A 13939-nucleotide genomic window follows, 5' to 3' on the forward strand; every position below is an offset into this window, starting at 1 on the left:
CCAGAGAGAGCAACTAACCAAGTAGGAATAGAGGGCTTCAACCAAGTGAGAAAACCATTAGAGAAAATAGTATGGGAAATCTTGATTGAGTAGTCAGAGAGGATAAAACAACAAAAGGCACCCACTTAATATAGACAATGAACATTTAGGAGAGGTGATTCATTGTATTGCAGAGACAACTGTTGGTCTAAGAGCAGTTGGATTCAAGAAATACGTAACCTTCTACATGAGTATAAATTCTCCCTATATTCAATCTTATATTAACTGGCAGGAATACTAAAAAAACAGTGCAATCAACAAATGAAGAAGTAGTTGCAGCATCAACATATGTAAATAAGAATGCAGTTCAATCAAGTCAAGAAGGCCAAGCCTAACGTGGAATAAAAAGAATATGCAGAGCAAAAATAGAGCATGCACAACATCCTTTAATCCACCTAATGATAAACTGATTGATTGATGAATTAGAGTACAGTTCAAATAATAAAATAAATCTTATAACTATTTGCATTTAAAGAAACATGCCACATGGAGTTTTTAAAAAACCAAACATCAGTTCTCCTGTTAGCGATATCGAGCAGCGCCGCTTTTGAAATGGAGGGCATGGCTAGTTGTCTGTGGTTAAAACTTGAACGCTTTACAACTATTTGCTTTTGATAGATAAGAATTAATAAGTAAATACACCTTAAGGAGAATCACATATATATGTCCACGGGGTGGACAACTATCTGCTGTAAAACCCTCTTATAAATCATAAATAAGCAAATGAATTACACAAACATCAGACTCGCTGAGAATGTCGAAGGAGGGGGAAAATCAAATCTGCTGAGCACGCCAAAAATGAATATCCTTAGAAGACATCAAGGAAAATGTAACATTTTTTGAACCAGCATGCAGAATGAAGTTGATGCCATACCTGGCAGGTGCATTAAGGATAACCTGGTCCTTTGAAGATGCGGTATGAAAAGCTGGAGAACTTTCATGCATTTTTCTTCAAAACATCCAACCTGTGACCTCTCTAATCCGTGGAAAAAAATAATTCTTAAAAGCGTTTCAGTGAAAGACATTATTATTCTAGGTCAATCTTCTGTCCCTCACTAAAATCAATAAGCACCGGCAACAGATCTCACCACATGGCTCATCTGCATGGGGAAACCATGCAGGAAGCCATTTGTTAATTGCAGATGCGAACGTAGCTGGCCTTCAGCAAGAGTTTGTCTGAAATGCAAATGTTCTCACCTGCAAAATGGGTATTCCCAATGCAGCCACTTTGAGAATAGCGCCTTTTTTTTCCTAGGAATATCCGCAGGTATAGACAAGTTATGGGTATTCCCAATGCAGCCACTTTGAGAATAGCGCCTTTTTCTTCCTAGGAATATCCGCAGGTATACACAAGTTATCATAGAAGCACGCCACAGATGAACTTGGTCAGAGCCCCGGTAAATATTGTACTACTTCTCCTATTTAAAGCAGTATATAATATCTAATATTAAAAAAGATTGGATTTGATTGGTTATTGAGGTTTTGATTAATCACTAGTTACTGCAAAGCCTGGGCTATAGTTTCCTGCAGGAACTAATAATAAGACCCACAAAAGTATTAGGGTCAGTTCTAAGTCCATGACTAAATCTTGTGGAAATTTTGGAGAAGGGGTAGATCGAGAAATACACTATTCAAATGGACTAATATAAAGACCAAGCAGACTCCCGACCAATGAAATGGACTAAAAGTTATCTTAAAAGGATGGCTGAGAGTACTTTTTGGGAACATAAAGATCTCACGAAGGGCGCATAAGAGATGTCCAAATTCAAGGTGGAAGCTTTTGAAGTTGTTAAGAACTTGGGTTGATCTATTCCATTTTTCTATTCTCTATTTCCATATGTTTGCTGGAGTTTTGCAACCTTTATATCTTTCTTTCGTATAGTGACTTGGTTGTCTTTGTATATGTTTTGTCTTGATTACTTTGACGGTGCATAATACTTGTCTTGTAATATTTTTTTCTGTAAGAAGTTTGAAGTGCCTTCGAAATCTACTTTAGTAAAAAACATTCCACGAATGTAAAAATGATATACAATAAATAATTATATGCGAAAGACCACAGTTTAACCCTAGTCAGTTTTATGTTATATATTTTACAATTTTCATTGTGAGCATGAGCCATTAAGCCTATTGATAGAGGTTTAATAATCTTTTGTGTTAGAAGGTATTATGTTGGGCTTCACATATTGGCCCAACAAACTGCTACTTGAAATTCAACTGTCACAATGTATGAAACTTTTCTGAATACTTCCATTGTTATTTCTTTACAATGCTATTAAAACTTTACTGGGATGGTTGAATAAGGTGTCTACTATCTTTCAGACAGAATGCATCAAAAGTCAAAACAAAAAAAATCTCCAGATGTATAAAAATACATTTATTTTTTGTCAAATTTTTTTGTTGTTCAACAAAATCCAGGCTATTTTAGATTTTTTCAGTTTTGATCAAAGGTACATTTAATCCACAGAATAGCAGCGTACAGGAGTTAAAATACTAAATTGATTGTATAAATCATAATCCAATTAGAATAACAATCGGTTAGTTAGAAATTTGAATCCGTAGCTATTTCAGCTGTTTAGAACTTTGAGTCTGTTCAGATGTATAGTCAAAAGTTATAACTGAAAAATAAAATTTCACTCTCATGTCTGAATTTTTGTAAATGTGAGGTGTTATAATCCTTTTGTATCAATCAATTAAATCCGCTTCTCAGCTGTAGCTACTTTGTTCTGATGTGTTTATTCATTTTTCTATTCCAACAGATCAACAGAAAATAAGTATGTACCGAAAATGCATCTCTACAAAAAAATTACCAAACAAATTCATAATTCGACCGCTTGTGTTGCCAGCATTATTCAAAAGGAAAAGGACGAGGATAGAGATATTAGAATAAATTAATTAACAATAGGCAGCCAACTACAAACCAATCTATCACCGTCCAACAACAGTTCTATGTTGATCTGGAAAGGCTTATCTCAGCTGTCCATGGTAAACATTGTATCTAATTTGCCACTAGAGCACAATAATTTATATTGTGTTTGCCTTTTAACCAAATGAATTGAATACAATCATATTTGACCTTCTTCTCTGTACCATGTTTCTTTTCAGGAAATTGCAAGGAAACGCATAAGGCTACTACATATCGTAGGAAGGGTACGGATAAGTTTAGTGGATATATATTAGGTATGTTAACCTCAAATAAATGGTTTTCAGAGACAGTAAGCTAGTAGATACAAGAGAAAATGTGTTATTATCTTCAAAATAGGCTCTGTTGAATTTAATCCCACCTGCCCCAACTCCTCCTCCCTAGACTCCATTCCTCGTGGCTGCTTTGTGTCAAATCATTTTGTCTGAACAAATTCTATATTAAAGATATATATTATTATATTATATTTTTTAGATGTTTCTTCTATAGTGGATTTGAAATCTATTGAAAAATGCTTTAATGTTTTTTGTGAACCTAATCTTTTGTTCAGCAGATATGGTGAGAATGGAAGTTTATCTGTGGTATGTGTGAAAAGTCTAAAAATAGGGTATGAAGCAACAGAGCAGAACAATTTAGAAGCAGTGAAAGTAAACTTTTGTTGGTGTATAGTTTATGAGTAGTAGCTCAGAACTGGTATTTGTTTATGTGATCAAATATTACATATTATACTGAAATATATATGTGTAAGTTTTTGTTTTGAATGCAATCTGGTTTTATCTCTATTTTGATGCTTTTTAGAGTTTTATTTTATTTTCTACATCTCCTCTTTCTCTTTCCATCAATGGTATCAGAGCTGAAGATCTAAAGAATATTGGGTGAAGATTTTGTTTGGGAGGCTCTCAAGATTAGAAAGGTCTTTTTCTCAATCAACAATGATAGCAAGCACAAGCTTGACAAATCCACAAATCCCACAATTCAATGGAAAAAATTATGGGTATTGGGCAATGACAATGAGAGCATTATTTTCTTCACAAGATCTATGGGATCTTGTTGGAAATGGATACCAAGAACCAACAAATGTAGTAGCATACAATGCACTTTCTCAGGAAGATAAGGATTTATTGAAGGATAATAGGAAGAAAGACTCAAAAGCTTTGTTTTATATCTTTCAAGTGGTGCATGAAAGCATATTTTTAAGGATTTTAGTAGCACCAAAGTCCTAACAAGCATGAGATATTCTTCAAATAGTCTACCAAGGAATGGCAAAAGTGGAGATAGCCAAACTACAAACACTAAGAAGGGATTTTGAGTCTCTTGACATGAAGGAATCAGATACAATAGATTCATTCTTCACTTAGTTTCTTGGATTGGTAAATCAAATTAGATCTCATGGTGAAACACTTGAGGAAGAGAGAGTAGTAGAAAAGATATTAAGATGTTTGCCTCCAAGATTTGACAGTAGTGTGGTAGCCATAGAATAGTCAAAAGATCTCTCACAAATATTAGTTGATGAGATACATGCATCACTCATTTCTCATGAACATAGACGAAATAGAAGAACACATGCAAGTTTGGAGCATGCCTTCAAGATACAAGTTTCAATCAGCCATGGTAGAGGCAGTGGAAGAACAAATTTCAAAGGTAGAGGAAGAAACTCAAATAGAGGTGGAGAAGCAGCCCATCAAGCCCAAGTGGAAGAGGTATCAGCCATAGCTCAACCCAAAATGCATTTCAAAATCAGCCACAAGGACAAGGCATGACAAATCTTCAATCCAATGTCATTATTGCAAGAAATTTGGGCACTATTTAAATGAATGTAGAAAGAAGCAATATGATTCTAGACAACAAAGTGCAAACTTTACCAAAGAAAATTAAACTCAAGATACCATGTTCTTAGCTTGTAATGTGACACAAGAAGGCCAAGTTGATGTATGGTTTTTAGATTTAAGGTGCAGCAATCACATGACAGGAAATTTAGAAATGTTTTCTAGTTTGGATGAAAGTATAAAATCTAATGTAAACTTGGGCAATGACAACAAAGTAGAAGTCAAAGGAAAAGGGAATGTCAACATTCTAACCAAGAAGGGGGAGAAGAAACATATATTTGATATTTATTTTTTTCCTAGTTTAAAACATAATTTAATGAGCATTGGCGAGCTTGTTCAAAAAGGTTATAGAGTATCTTTTAAAAATGAAGTGTGCACAATCTTAGACAAATTTCCAAGCAATCAGCCCATTGCCAAAGTCCAAATGACAAATAATAGAATGTTTCCCTTAAACATTAAGCTTGATTTGAATGTAAAAAATGCTCAAGCACAACCTACAATGATCACGCAAGATGCAAATAAAAAAGTTGGAACAGTCATAGAAACAATATTTCAAGCTGAAATAAAAGATGAAAATTGGCTTTGACAACTAAAATTTGGGCATTTAAACTTTCTAGCACTAAAGTTGCTTCACAAAAAAAGCATGGTCAAAGGATTTCCCCTCATAGAGAAACCAGCAAGGGTGTGTGAAGGTTGCATCTTAGGAAAGAAACATAGAGAATCATTTCCAGTAGGTATGTCAATGAGAGGCAAGAAACCTTTAGTGATCATCTATTCAGTTTTGTGTGGACCAATGCAAACACTCTCCATTGGTGGAAGTAACTACTTCTTGACATTCATTGATGATTATTCAAGGAAAACATGGGTCTGCTTTCTAAAGCATAAGGATAAAATGTTTGTTTACTTCCATCAATTTAAGGCTCCTATTGAAAAGCAAAGTGGTCATTACATTAAAGCATTGAGAGCAGATAGAGGTGGTGAATATATCTTAAATGAATTTCTAACTTTTTGCAAGGAACATGGAATTCAAAAACAATTCACTACTAGATATACCCTCAACAAAATGGAATAGCTGAAAGGAAAAATTGAATAATAATGGAAATGGCTAGAAGCATGATGAAAACAAAACATTTGTCAAATGAGAATTGGGCTGAAGTAGTATCATGTGTAGCATATATAATAAATAGAAGTCCAACCAAAAGAATAAAAAATATGATTCTTAAAGAAGCATGAAGCGGAAGAAAACATAGTGTTTCTCATATGAAAGTATTTGAATGTGTGGCATATGCACATGTGCCGGATCAATTGAGAAAAAAATTGGATAACAAAGGAGAAAAGTGTATACTTATTGGTTATAGTGATGAATCAAAGGCATATAAGCTATACAATCCAATCAACAAAAAGGTCATAATCAGCAGAGATGTGCAATTTGTAGAAGATGAAGCATGGGATGGAACCTTGGATAAGAAAATTAATATAGTAGCCAACATACCACAAGAAGAAGATGAAGATTTTGCATCAACGCGTACTTCAAATGTGATTCCACCTACACCCATTCAAGATCAACAATTGGGTCAAAGGACACCATCATCAAGCATTAGGATAGCCCCACACTCACAAGAAAATACACCATCAAATGTATAAAAAACACCATCTTCAATTGGGACTCTTATTGCTGATCCATCAAGTCCACAGTCTACAAATTCAAGTGACATGTCAAATCCCACACTGGCAAGCTTAAGGAGACAAAAAATCAGAAGTTTGAGAGACATTTATGAACAAGATAATGCTGAAAATAGTGCAGATCAGATTTCTCTTTTTTCTTTATATTCACATGTTGATGATCCAATTCACTATGAAGAAGCAATTAAAGAAGAAAAATGGATTCAAGTAATGGATGAAGAAATTGATGCCATGGAAAAGAACCAAACATGGGAACTAGTGAGTCTTCCACAAAGAAAATATGTGATTGGTGTAAAGTGGGTTTACAAGACAAACTTGAGTGCAAATGACAATATTGAAAAACACAAAGTGAGGCTTGTAGCAAAAGGTTATTCACAATAGCCCAGTGAAGATTGCAATGAGACATTTGCACCAGTAGCTCATTTAGACACTGTGAGGACTATATTAACCATAGCAGCTCAAAACAAGTGGGCAGTTTATCAAATGGATGTAAAATCAACATTTCTCAATGGATTCTTGGAAGAAGAGGTTTATGTGGAGCAGCCAACTAGGTATGAGATTATGGGTCATGAAAACAAGGTGTATAGACTTAAGAAGGCACTCTACAGACTCAAACAAGCCACAAGACCATGGTAACAGAATTGATTCTTATTTTTTACAAAATAGATTCAATAGATACGTACAATAGTGAGTCTACCTTATATACTAATTTTAATGAGAAAGGTGACATTTTAATTGTTTGTTTATATATTGATGACTTGATTATCACAGGTGATTTATCAATTGATATGTTTAAATCAGCTATGAAACAAGAATTTGAGATTACTAATTTGAGTTTAATGAAGTACTTTCTTGGCATTGAAATGAAACAAAATGAAAATGACATATTTATTTCTCAAGAAAAGTATGCTAATGATACTTTGAAGAGGTTTAATATGTCGAAATGCAAATCAACACCAACACCGATTGCCATGGGTATGAAGCTAACTCAAGATGAAAAGGGATCTAATGTAAATCAAACTTTGTATAAGAAACTTGTTGGGAGTCTCATGTATCTAATAGCCACAAGGCCAAATATAATGTATGGAGGTAGTCTCATTTCAAGATTCATGAATTCTCCAAAAGTTTCTCATTGGCAAGTAGGGAAAAGAATTTTGAAATATATTAGTGGAAAAAGAAATTATGGAATATTTTATTCGAGATCAAACGATTTCAAGCTTATAGGATATACTGATAATGATTGTGTAGGATGCATTGATGTTAGGAAAAGTACTTCAAGTTATGCTTTTCATTTTGGATCAGGTGCAGTATCATGGGCTTTAAAGAAACAACCAATTGTCACTCTTTCATTAGTTGAAGCAGAGTGTGTAGTAGCCACAAGTGTAGCATGTCAAGCGATTTGGATGAGAAGAGTGTTGAAAGAGCTGAAACAAGAACAAGAAAATACAACAAAGACATACTATGATAACAATTCAGCCATAGCATTATCAAAGAATCTAGTTTTTCACAAAAGAAGTAAACACATTGACACAATGTATCATTTCATCAGGAAGCTCGTCACAAATGGTGAAACTATTTTGGAGCATTGTAGATTAGAGGACTAATATGCTAACATCTTCACAAAACCATTCGGAAAGGAAAATTTTGTGCAGCAAAGAGATTGATTGGGAATCATAGATGACAATTGTGATTAAGGGGGAGTATTGAATTTAATCCCACCTGTCCCAACTACTCCTCCATAGACTCCATTTTTCGTGGCCATTTTGTGTCAAATCACTTTGTCTAAAAAAATTCTATATTAAAGATATATATTATTATAATATATTTTCTAGATGCTTCTTCTATGGTGGATTTGAAGCCTATTGAAAAATGCTTTAATGTTTTTTGTGAACCTAATCTTTGGTTTGGTAGATATGGTGAGAATGGAATTTTATCTGTGGTGTGTGAAAAGTCTAAAAACAAGGTATGTAGTAGCAACAACAGAGCATAAAAGTTTAGAAATAGTGAAAGTAAACTTTTGTTGGTGTATAGTTTACGAGCAAGAGCTCTAAATTGGTGTTTGTTTATGTGATCAAATATTGCATATTATACTGAAATATATATGTATAAGTTTTTTTTTTTAATGCAATCTAGTTTTATCTCTATTTTGACACTTTTGAGACTTTTATTTTATTTTTAATAACAACTCTATCATCTCCTTACCAAAGTTGAAATATAGGACAATCCAAATGTTTCATTTCAAAATATACTAGACAGCATAAGTGTTTGGTTTCCATTATAAACATGTCATCAATATGTGAAATAGTGATGAAATGATGATGGTGATAAATAAAAATCCAAATGAAAACATACATTGTTTCAATCACTTGACATACATAAAGCTAGTTACCTATTTTCAAAGAAACAATCTTTATAATCTACAAAATTGATTTTGGTTAGAAAATATATTGAATTGTTCAACGGTAATTGATACATATATCTTCTAAATATCAGTGTAAAAATGTGGTGGAACATCCATGTATGGATAATGGACAAAAACAAGGATCAAGATAAGAAGAAAGGGATAGTGGCTCAAATTTCTTGGAAGGGTACTCCAGATCAGATGGGTGTAAAAGTTGGACACTATAACATTTCTAAAGGTTATTCTATTTTTTAATAGGTTATTGTTTTAGGTATAATGTCCTACTATCCTTAAACATTACATACTAAGGAAAAAATTAAACTTGAAAAAATAAGTCAATTTTTGACAAACACTTTTAGCCTAACAATTATGTCTTAATGTGTGATGTTTAAGCCATCCAATAATATCTGTAAACACTACTCTAACAAATCTAATTTATATAATTCTTATAAACTTTGCTACTATTTCCTTCAATAAAGTTTCCAGATTTTGATGGATTTAGTTTTGGGGACTTTTTCCTCTATATTAATTCAAAACATCTATCTAATCTCTCTCACTTCAAAATTTTCACTGTCATTCAAAAACTAAAAACTCACTCCCATTTAGAGATGATATCTCTATAAGACATCAAACTTTGAAGTATTGGAAGTTCCAAGTACTTCCAACATTAATTTTGATCTATGCTGCTTCACCCTCTTCTCAAAGGTCACTCTAAAGGTGACCCATGTCGCTGCTACCACTCTCAAACTTTTGGCTCACGAGTCAAAGGAGGAGGGCCTTAGGAAGGAGGACTTGAAGCTGCTCTACAACTTCCTCATGGAAGATGGGACCAAAGTCCTACTAGTTGGGAAAGGAAAGAAAAGGATGCCAGTTAATGGCCTCCAATGGCTAGTGTTTTTTGGTACTCTGCTAGTTTTTCTCTCCATCCTCTGGTAATGGTTTTATTTTCTCTGTTGAACTTGGATATTGGTTGTAGGTGGTACTATGCGATGACAACTTACATGCCTTTTGTTAACTTGTTAAACTCTGCTGCTTTTAAGAGTAGGAACTCTAGTATTGATATGTTATTACTTATATTTTTGATGTAAATTACTAGGGGATCTATGCGATTGTCTAGTAGTTTTATGTTAGTTGTTTCGTCACTGTTGTAAAAGACCAGCCCCCTAATTTTGACTACTTTTATATCAAAAACATTAATTTTGATCTCTTAAAACAATATTTTTTGAAGTGTTAATCTCTAAGAAGCCACCCCTTTTTCTGGTCCTTCATAAACAACTTTGATTAAACGCACTCACAAGATTTTGAAAAGGATACACCTCACATACCTCAAATATCTGAAAGAGCTAATAGTTATACCCTAGCGGGTTTTAATTTATATGCATGATAACTCTCGAGATAAATTTGACTGATAAGGCCTATTAAAACATTTTTGCAATGCATTAAAGCAATAGGCAAAAAAACCATATACTGGAAACGCAGCTAAAGAGAGTTTTATTTTCAACAAAATAGCAAACAGATTCATATTTAGACATTCGGTGTTGCTAAGATTATTCTAAGTAAATGAACGAGTACACAAATCAAATCAAATAATTAAGAGAACTGGAAATCCATAAGGCACTTAAAGTGAAAATGAATCGGTATCAGAAAGAGTAAGCTGGAAACTATAATAAGAGAAGATTCTTTCTTACCTCCATAATCTTCAAAATTCTCAAAGAGAAGAGATCTTAAATATATTGGAAGAGGACTTTTTATTAGAAGTATATAGATTTTGAAAAATCTATAACTCTTTACAACAAAACCATCCAGTCAAACGCAACATACCCTATCTATAAACAATCATAGATTTAATAACAGATGTCTTCTATCTTTTCTATTCGAATCTAATAGTTCCATAAACACTCTGATCCAGGGAATGAATGACCAGAAAATAATTCTAAAGTGTTAGTGGGAGACTAATGAGAATTTTATACTGCTAATGCGCTTCCCACATATATTGAAAATCGAAAGTATTATGATACATATCTTTGTGAAGACAGCTACACATCTGAATGATGACCCACAGGTTGATTGTGACCACTTGTTTTCTCAGGTTGAAATCGTTGTATCCACTTCTTTAAATTTAGTGGTACGTGCTCAAGTGGTCCTTAGAAACGATAAACTGCACTGTTGAAGATGTATCTATAGATTCCACATGTTACTCGAACTACTCAAAATATATATTATTGATTGCTTTGGCCTTTCGGATTTTATAAAACTAAATCGAGTATGTATATTATTATAAAACTATATAATCGTAGTTCCCGTTTGGGCACCATGAGTGCTCCTTTTTTTTTTATCATTCCACCCAATCGACTCCAATTGCTCTCGGTCCACGTCTTATTAGCTCCGGAAGTTCAATCATAAAGGTTCTTACATCTTACCCCCCTCTACCTTCACCTCTCTCTATATACATATCTCATTTCTTCTAATATGTCATATATCTTTTTCTATTTCTATTTATCTATATTTTTCTGTCTCTATTTTTAACCAAGCTTTGATACGACTTGTTAGACTGGGGTTACAATTGCACCAAAAGACTGATCTGTTAGTGCCTGATACAATCACTTAACTTAACAGGAGACGGTTAAGCCCTTATCACGAACCCAAAGAAGAGTAGTGAACATTTTGTCAACAGCCCTAGTATTTTATAAGGTCCTACAAAGAAAGTTTAAGGGATACATGCAAGATAGTAAATTATTTTAAGAAATCTCCTAGATTTCATTAAATTCATATTTTGTCAATCAAAATTAGCAGACATTTCCTCTCTAAATACAAATATTTACCCATAGATGCTCAATAATAACAATAAATAGTTCATGTTGTTCTGATGAATTTATTGACTTAAGAGTGATTTGATGTTTCTAGTAGACTTGGAATTATGTAAGTGTCAAATGTCACACTGAAGAACAAATATAGCAAATCAGTCCAAAATTCATTCAAAACTAAGAAAGATCAACACAACTAAGCTCAAATCTCGAATTGTAATTGACTAGTGATAAGACAAAGACTTGTCCCATTTTTCCTTAAAAAACCAATTTTTTAATTTAAAATAATCCCTAAATAATAATGCTCATAAACTAACTTTTTTCTTATGGACATTATTGATTTATTTGGTGAGACATAACACCCATATGAATTGTGATGAATATATGATTTATTGAAAAACCATATTAAAACCAAAAAGAGTTAAAAGGAAAAAAAGAGTCACTAAAAATTATCATCCTACTTTAAAATTAAGTCACACTTCCTCATACCAATGAAATGTATATCCATAAAAATTATATTCTTTCTAAGTTCAAAGTCCAATCTTTTCCCACAAAAGAAAATTCACCATTGACCACAACATAAAGTGTTATTAAACATCCATTTTCTAAATAGCATTATTCCTTTAAAATAATCTATAATCTATCTCATTTGAAATAGTTCTCCCTATACAATTTGCAACTTCTAAAATGACCCCACTCATAATGGTGATTCAATTTAAGTGGGAACATTGTGAATGCATTGGATTAGAGAACATTTAATGTTGATTTTAAAAATCGATTACAACTAGTATGATAATCAATGGGACAAGCTAATTGCCCATATAAAAAATAGAACAATGCTATAAAAAAGGAGGAGAGCAACATTTTAACAAACAAACATTAGGAAAATTGAAGAGAAGATGGATACACGAATATTTGGCCAACATTAATTCCAATAAGAAAAATGAAATGAATGCTATTTAAGGCTAGTGGGAGCATTTATTGTATCATAAAAGGTGTGAAATAACAAAATGTAAAATTATTTGTAGGAAAGGGGCATCTTAATGTCGTACTTTGATATAGTTTTTCAAACTACTATTTTGTCGTCTCAAATATTAGATTTATCTATAAAGAATCCGTGAGACATCGCTTAGCTACAATAACTTAAAGACCAAGAGAATCAGCTTCAAAGTAATTTCCATATAGATCTTTGCAAAGTGTCTTGTTATGTCCTCTTAATGTAGTGTCAGCTATTGACTTATTTTGTTAGCATTGTATTGTAGTGATTTGTTTTAAACAATGTATCTCTCTTCCAACTACCTCATGTAGCTATTATTCTTTATAACCTTGCCTTGTTTCAATATAACATAAAATAAAAAAGATGTGAAATAGGAAAGACATATCATATTCTTCCAAGTCCATCGATTCCTCAATAGAATAGTGATAATAAACTAGGTTTTGAAAGAAGGAAAGTTTTGTTTTCTACTTTGAAGAAAAATATTATAATTACATAAACACAAAACATAATCCAACAAACATGCATAATTTTAAATGTTGCTTCAAAAGAAAAGTGACATTAATTACAACATTCTACGAGGGAACCAAAAACAAATTAATCTATTATCTCACTTAGTTTGCTAAACCATTTTTAAAAAGATTAAATCAACAAGAGATAATACAGTGGAAGGAATTACTCACATACATAAAAAGCCATAAATTAACAGTTACGCCTCTTAAGGGTCCCATGACGTTGAATCACATACATAAGCTTTATTAAGATTAAATCTAATAGAGAAAAATCCACATCATAAAATAACCATAAGTGCAAATCAAATGAAATAATGTGTACAAGTACAATAGATGTCACATGGCATAACCCAAATGCATAATCATCCTCTATACAAGTCACAGTGTCTGAAATGCTAAAAGAATATACACCATGAAAAGATACAACATCTCATAAGATCTCTAATAATCAAATATAGTAGATTAGAATATGACCTAATAATATAATCACAATACATGAAATTACAAAAATGTACTTAATCTTATCAAAAAAACACATGGATGTAGCACATTGGTTGTAAATAAAATAATCATGACAAAACAACATCGAATAAAAGTGTCACAAAAACAACCACTTCCCAAGCCTAAGGTAAACTCGTTATCTAGTCAAACCAATAGATTTCCCCAAAAGCTCACAACAAAATAAAACATGGCATCTCAACATGCATTTAAAGGAAGTGTAGTTATTTAGTCCTTTTAAAAAAAAAAAACTATTATTATT

At 32.7% G+C, this 13939-nt stretch overlaps 1 long non-coding RNA gene across 1 annotated transcript; it reads right to left on the reverse strand.

Moving 5' to 3' along the window:
- Positions 1–424: 424 nt before the first annotated feature.
- Positions 425–1318, reverse strand: LOC149556065 (uncharacterized). The gene is made up of 2 exons (XR_016365349.1): positions 914–1318; positions 425–819 (listed from the first exon to the last, which is right to left on the reverse strand). It is a non-coding gene; the product is annotated as an uncharacterized LOC149556065 (long non-coding RNA).
- Positions 1319–13939: the final 12621 nt, after the last annotated feature.

Source organism: Cupressus sempervirens, chromosome 5, assembly GCF_028749045.1.
Source record: "Cupressus sempervirens isolate cs-2001-9-10 chromosome 5, ASM2874904v1, whole genome shotgun sequence".
In the NCBI taxonomy this organism is placed as follows: domain Eukaryota; kingdom Viridiplantae; phylum Streptophyta; class Pinopsida; order Cupressales; family Cupressaceae; genus Cupressus; species Cupressus sempervirens.